Source organism: Fulmarus glacialis, unplaced genomic scaffold (assembly GCF_000690835.1).
Source record: "Fulmarus glacialis isolate BGI_N327 unplaced genomic scaffold, ASM69083v1 scaffold3412, whole genome shotgun sequence".
Lineage (NCBI taxonomy): Eukaryota > Metazoa > Chordata > Aves > Procellariiformes > Procellariidae > Fulmarus > Fulmarus glacialis.
The window spans coordinates 4858-12923 of NW_009195765.1; positions in this window are offsets into that span (position 1 = coordinate 4858).

Here is an 8066-nt window from a genome sequence, read left to right on the forward strand (position 1 = left end):
AAATAAACAATCAAATCTCTTAATGGGAGGCTTTTTCTGCAAATACTAATGTTAATTGCCTGAGTTACTACATCTTGTTTGCAAGATGCTGGTTTACCAATACGACTTAAAAGACATGATGAAATGATTGAACAGTTGTCCAGAAAAGCACCTTAATAAACTTATGTCCCTCTTAAACTGTTTTGTACAGAAATACACATGGCAGTTAAAACCAACAAAACAAAATCCAGAGCAACAAGCTCACTAACTGTGTGTAATTGAGCCGGATTTGACAGTTCACAGCTAATATCAAGCCAAGGTGTCTGGAAGTCTTGAAGATGGATTGGCTTGGAACACAGCTTTCTGTTGTAGTTAGCTGCTTTGAAGCAGCTGTTCATTGAAGTCAGCATGACCTTGTCAGCTTTGTCTGCTTAAGTCAGTGATCACCAGGTGGTTCTGTAGCAGCTTTGCTGCTGAGTTCAAAAGAATCTCATAATGTGAATGCAAATAAGGTGGTGGTTAACTACACTTTTTGTCCTTGAATTTTGCTAGGCTTGAACAGCCATTCTCTCCAAAGTGGGCTCTCAAGTAGCTCCCACTTGACATGAAGAACCACAGTTTCTTTCTGCCCTTGATCTTTAAGATTTCTCTCCCCATCAGAAGTTGATTATGAGTTTCTCGAGGAGAATGTTAATACATTTTCAAATGTTTGGTTTTTTTTTTTAATTTATTATGGGGCTAGGAATTAATTTTGAGCTTTTGCTAGGGTAGAAGATACTGTCTTTGAATAGTACCATTCTAAGAAGGTACTTATTTCTTTCTTCCCTTGTACTTCTCCCCCTGTGCAAATTATGTTCTGTCTGCAACTGCAATGTAGTGAAGAGAGCAAGCAAGCTATACTTCATTCTTGCATAGCGGTCCTCATTAGGATGGAAATTGGTCTATTTATTTTTAGCAAAATTTTTGGAATATTGCATCTATGAAGAAATGAAAAAACACTTGAATGTCAGGAATTCAGAATTCATAGTGCAAAACATGACGTTCTACCAGGGCTTGATATGCAGACTTAATTCACTGTAATGAACCTTATTTACAAGCAACCTCCATTTATAGTAATGCCAAAGTAGACCCCAGAGGTTTCACTGGTAGAGTTATCTTTGTTAGAGTAAGCACATACGGAAGATTGAACCAGTTATGTCAGTCTCTTCTTTTTTCCACTCTATTGTTGTATTCAGCATAAAAATATTTGTGTTTTTTTCTTATTTCCTGACTGTTCTATTTTAAAAGAATAATTTAAATGTTGATCAATGTGAAATAATCTGCCTAAAACCATTGTATATTTATATTCAGTTCAGATTGGATGTTTCTTCATTATTCTGGTGTAGTAAATGATTGAGCCTTTCTATTGTGATGAGCCCACTAATTACAGCGAACATTTTTCTGGTTCCCTTGAAGTTCATTATAATAAAATTTAGACTGTAGTCAGTACGTTCCAGCAAAAACTGTGAGCTAAGATTTTAAAGGTCTTGTTAAACCATCCTTTATTTCACAGAGAAACAGTGATTACTAAGTAATTCAGTACTAGATGCTCCACCAGAAAAGAGGAAGCAAAAGCTCTCTTGGATGGGTTCTGGTTAAGGCTTCTTTCCTCCATCAAAACTCGGGCTTTAAGTCACTGAGTAAGTGGTGCTCTTTGTTTGGTTTTGAAGGGGTTTGGCAGTGATTAACATGTAGCAACTTGATAGTTTGCCAACATCCTGGTTTTTAAGTTATCCTGGCGGTGGTCTTTTATCAGTGAAAGCAATGTTAGTAAAGAAAAAAAATCACTCTTGCAACTGTCAGAATAGTTTTTTTATCAGCTAGTGCTTTTAATATAAGCAGTGTTAAGTAATGCAGCTTAGCCAGCCATGGAAAGGAGACCATAAGCATTATCAGTGGGCTAATAATTTCATAATTTTGTTCATAAACTACTGACTCTTCGTGTTGACCTAAATACCTACAGAAAGGATAACAGCACTAGATAGCAGTAAATTCAGTAGGTAGACAGATTTCATTTGTGCTGAAATCCAGAGAGAACTTGTGTGTTGCTTTGTTATATTGTTGTTTTGCTGTGTATATGAAAGCTACCTTTTTTCTGATAACATGGAGTACTCCAAGTGGAAACTTCTGTGATCCAGTCAGTGAAGGAAGTCTATTTTAATCAAAGATTAAATGGAAATTATCACTGTGTTGGTTTAGAAACAAGTAAACACAACTTTGCCCTCAGTGCTATCTGACTGCATAGTTCATAGTAGCTTTTTGACTGTGGTAGTGCAAAGCCATGTTTAAAAACAAATTTAAAAACCCCACCCCCAAACCCAAAAACTTCCTCCTACATGAATATTGTAGAGTCCTTTTAACCTGCTCACAGAAGTGTCATCTTCTATTGGCATCTGACTCCCCAGAGGGAAAGGGTTTTTTTCTCTTCTCTCTTCTTTCCCTTCCCCCCTCCTTTTTTTTCTTTTTTTTTTTTTTTTCTTTCTTTCTTCCCCCAGTAATCTTACTGCTCTGCCAAAAATAAGGTTAGGTTGGAGAAGGAAGCCACACAAGATTTGTCCCTTGATATTTCACATATTTTGCCTGTAGCTAGGGTACCTTGCAGATGAACCTCTTTCCTTGTGGCAGAGGGCATGCGCACCCGCCCTTCATCCCAGCTTGGCCTGTGATTGTCTGAGCAATGGCAGAGGGGGCAACTTTGCAAGTGTTATGATTTCAAGGAGTTCATCGTGTACTTTGCTCTGTGAAAGATCTTTACTAATTTAGGCAATCAGTAGTTCGGGGGATTTTTTTTTTTCTGTCATGATTCTGCAGATCGATCTTTATGATTGGACTTCCTGGCTACAAAGACTGGATGTGTACATTCATCTCAGTACTGTTTTTGTCCTTGAATGTAGATTGACTTATAGAGTGAGCCTGCCAGTTGAGAATTTAAACAGTCACAGTTCAATAGCAAATATAGTCTTCCTATTTTCTGAGTGTCCTAGAACAGACCATTCTGATTCCTCCCCTGAAACAGATTCTGAAGGCTTTCACATGAAGGCAAGAAGAGCTGTAGCTTCAAAGTCTAGTCTAGAGATGAACTGTTAAAGTTAGTGGGCCACTTGTGTACTGCTTCACTATAGTAGCAGGTTAAATGTGTTTGTTTTTCACAGAATCACAGACTGGTTGAGGTTGGAAGGGACCTCTGGAGGTCATCTGGTCCAACCCCACTGCTCAAGCAGGGCCACCTAGAGCTGGTTGCCCAGGACCATGTCTGGACAGTTTTTTAACATTTCCAAGGATGGAGACTCTACCACCTCCCTGGGTAACCTGTGCTAGTGCTTGGTCACCCTCGCTATAAGAAAGTATTTCCTCATGTTCAGGAGGAACCTCCTATGTTTCAGTTTGTGCCCGTTGCCTCTTGTCCAGTCACTGGGCACCACTGAGAAGAGCCTGGCTTTGTCCTTTTTACACCCTCCCTTTGGATATTTATATACATTAATAAGATCCCCCTGAGCCTGTTCTTCTGTAGGCTGAACAGTCCCAGCTCTCTCAGCCTCTCTTTGTAGGTGAGATGCTCCAGCCCTTTAATCATCTTTGTGGCCCTTCGCTGGACTCTTTCCAGTATGTCTGTAACTCTCTTGTATTGGGGAGCTTAGGACTGGACACAGTAATCCAGTGGCCTCACTGGTGCTGAGTAGAGGGGTTTCCATTCTTAAATGGGAATAAAAATGATTTCTTGAGGATTAGATTAATTATGTTTTATGGATTCTTTGCTGACTCTTTGGCCCTCCAAAAAAGTGAGTACTGTTTTTGTAGTAAGGTGCTCTGATAATATTTATTCTGAAAAGATGGTATAAGAGGTATATAACTTGCAGAATGCACAATAATTCTTGCGTAACTTGGTCCTTAGAAACCAACCATTAAAACAGAGTAAAATTTTTATTTCAGATATGCTGTCATTTTATACCATGATAAATGTGCTTGTAAAATGCTTACTGCTTCAAATACATCAGTATAGCAAGCCTGTTCTGGAAACAAAAAAATCTTTCTGGTTGATTTTGTGTTGTTTTTCTTAATTGCCAGTAAGATGCCAGATGAAACACACTTTTATTCTGGGGAAGAACTTCCAAGTTTTTTGAGTTGTCAGCCACTTTCCCAGACCCGTAGTTCTTCATAATCTCTACAATGATAGCAGAAGCCAATATGACTCTGTACATGTTACATCCCCAACTAATAACTGCCACGATCCAATGTGAACCTCTGACTCTGTCTTGGGAGCTGCTGGTATAGGCGCAGCCTTCTAAATGCTATGATGTAGGGTTTTTACAGTGTATTAGTAAGACATGACTTGAAGTCCCTTGGAACGTGTATAATTTTCATTTCTAAAAGTGACAAACATTCTCAGTGCTTTATTTTGTACGCAAGACTTAGTGTGTCACATCTACAAGCTCAATTGTTCTCTGATAATACTAAGAGCAAGGTGTATTACAGAGGGTATTTAAAGAGAAAGTTGTCAGTTGGAAATTGATAAAACTTTTCAATAACATTGTTATTCATAGAGCACCTGTAAATTCTGCTGTGACAGAAATGTACTTGCAAGTCGTGCATGTATGTGAGAACTTTAGCTCAAAGCCCAAGTCACCATCAGATTTTTATCGAGTAAATTGGCACGGCTCTTTACAGGACACCTGTAAGTTTGTCTGGCTGTGGGTGCTGGAGCTAGCAGTGTGCTACTTTGTGGTTAGACCTAATTTGTTTAATTCTAAGTTATCTGAAAGAATTCTGGATTTGGACAGGATAAGCTATTGACAAATACTGCTTCGTTATTGTCATATAGCTTGTTCAGTATTCTTTGTGTCCATCCCCATTGTATCTAGGTGTCATGGATTCAGGAGAGAAAGTAAGCTTCGGACAAATTGTTTGTCTTCATTTACTGCTTCAGCTGAACTAGCAGGAGTGTTGGTAGGTTTTCTAATGAGGATGGGGGCTCCAGCAGCTGGTTGTATCCTTGTCAGAAACCTACCTACCTTGGCTAAAAGCCATTAACATCAAAGTGTACACTTTCTTGCTGTCCATACAGTCAGCAGGATTTGTCCCCAGAAGCCAAACAAAAATGGCTTTTTCTGTTCTCCATTAGCAGCAAAATTATTTTGAGTATTCGTTCTTAACTGTTCTGTTAAAGTCACCTTGGTTAAGGACGTATAAAGAACCTGTGAGTCTGTTGTTCTCCAAGTACTGCAGTAATCTTTGAGTGATTCTCAGCAAATGTCATGTGTATGAGTATCACAGCTCTATATTTTTCTGCTAACATTCACGTTTATAACTTTCGAATGTGTTTCAGAGGATATCTGTCTGTAAATCTTGCTGCTTGCAGAGATGTCTTACAGGACTGAGGATGTACAGGAAATTCTCTCATGCTTTAGTCATTCACCATGTCCAGTTAACTTAAGTCTGCTGGAAAGAAGGCTCTTGCAGAGATTTCAGGAGATGATCCCATTTTCCCTCCCAGCAGCTGTGATGAGAGAATATTAACTGTGCCTGTATAGAGCACAAAGAGCAGCCCATTTCAGATCTCAGTGAATGGTAATCTACATCTTTTGATTCTTAGCTATTCTTTAATATTGAAAAAAAAACCTATGAAGCACAGCTGAGCCACTTACACTAAACAACAGTGATTCAGCACTTCAATTTGCCAACAGACACATCATTATCTTCTAGTTTTTATATGTCAAAACAGTGTAGGAGTGTAAAATGGTAAAAGCTGATAAGGATTTGTACACCAAACTTGCGTTTAGAACAACTATTGAAATGTTCTAATGTAAAGGAGGAAATAATTTGACTTTCATTTCTTTTTGTTTATTAAAGCAGCAGTAAGTGAATTGGTTATAGAGTATTTGCACTGATCTTTTCTGTTAGATAACTGTATTGGAAATACTAGAACACTAGAAGCATTCCTATTACCTGAGAGCAATATGTTCTGGTTACTCCATACTAGGTACAGTATGATGGGGTAGTGCCAGTGACGGTGCTGGTACAACAGGGAGGGATAGTTATTTTCTTGTGTTTTTTTAGGAAAACTGGAGTTCTGTTTACTGAGTCATCAACACCTCCATGTCGTCACCATGATTAATAAAACTTTGTATTTCTCCAAGTGAACCAAATGCATTGATTTCTAGAGAATAACCTTGGTGCCGGTAAGACTTTCTTAGGCTACTGGTTTTTGCTCTAAGAGGTGATGCACTTGTTACGATAGGTCTTTTCAGGACCCTGGTGAACAGTAGCGTTGCTTTACCAAGCAGACCTGTGCATTAGTTCTTGCTGCATGAAGAAATAAAATGACTCTGGCTGCTAAGCTGGTGTTAGCCTACTCTAACCTGCGGCGACCTACTAACTTGGATTACTACTAACCTACTGCCATGGTGCGTGTTAGCACGTGATAGTAATGCAGGACTCAACAGAGTGAGCCTGTGAACTTGTGTGGGAAAGTACAGACTGCTTTGCGTGCAGTAGTTAACTGCAAGTTAATTGACTTGTTGATTGTAAGGTGTAAAAGTTGCTGTCATGAAAAGTGTGGGTGTTTGGGTTTAACTTGAAGGAGCAACTCGATTATTTAACTGTGTTTCCTTCTTCTGTAGTTGCTAGATATTAGAAAATATACCAATTATTGAAATTTTAACAGACAAAAATTGTTAGAGGCAGTCTCTGCTGCTCCATCTTCTGAATGAAGACTGAATTTCATCTGCCCATGTTCTGAATTGTTTTAGTTTTAACTAATGGCAAAGGATCTTGAAAGCGGTGCATACAAATGAGGGAAATGGAAGTTTTCACATGGGATGGTTGTGGAAGCAGATGCAGGCTTTTTCAAGTTGCAAAGGAAGATGTTCATGTGTCAGATGTGGTTACTCCGCATTTCCCAGTATAAGAGAAGAAACTTGAAAGGACAGGACTAGAAATTAACAGCTGAAGTAATTTGACTTTATTAGTGTAAGAAATGTCAAGCCGAGGTTCTTTAGTGTGACACCATTACTACCTACTACACAACTCCTATTTGTAAGAAAGTCTGTCTGTACAACTTACAGGGATACTGCTTTCCACCTAAAAGTCTGACAAGATATTGTAACAGACATCATATTTGTTTGATAGACACTCATGAGAAACAAAATAAATCTGCGGGGTGGGGGGGGGGGCGGGGAAAAAAAAAAAGGAAAAAAAAAGAAAAAAAAAAGAGGAAAAAAAAGAAAGAAGAAACAACCTGAAAAGAGTATATGACAAGAAATAGTGTATATAGTCAAATGATACGAAGTTCTTTGGGAGAAGCCTGTAACAGGATGACATGAAGAAAGAGTGAGTTGTTTTGCTTCTACAGCCCGAAGAATCTCCACCCAGAATTTCTGTATTAATTAACTATCCACCCCCCACATGTCACTCCTGTTTTTTCCCCCAGCAGCAAAGGAGGAATGATTGCTCCAAACATGCCACAGGCTGCTCAGTTTGCTTTAGCACTGTCAGGTGCCTCTTCTTTTCCCCGTTCAGCTCTATGGTAGCTTGTATGCAGAGAATAACTGGAGGACTGAGAGGTATGGGAGAAATTTGACATTAGCTGTCTCCACCTTCAGCTATATGGGGCTTTATATGTAAAGCTCTTATATTGCTGTGTAAGTGCTCCGGCTGTGTGAAAATTTATGAATCCTTAGTGTTACATTATTGTGTATGTATATATCTGTTTGGATTCAGTAGTATGTAACCAATGTCATGATGAATGGTGATTTGGGCAACTTGCAGATTAAAATTTGTAGTGATTTCTGTGTTAACAGCATAGACAGTAGCTGCTTCTTGCTCAACGAAATAAAGTGAAGTACAACTTTAAATTTGTTGCATGCAGAAAATACTGCAAGTGAATATGAAAAACTAACATTATTTTCCTAGTTACAGAGAAAGCTATGAAATACTGGCACTACTAATGCTTTTCTTGTTGTCATTGTTTGGATATCAACCTTTCTATTTCCTTTGTTTAATCTTCTTTTTAGAGATTCTAATATGAAGTCTTGGGGGGAAAAATAAGAAGA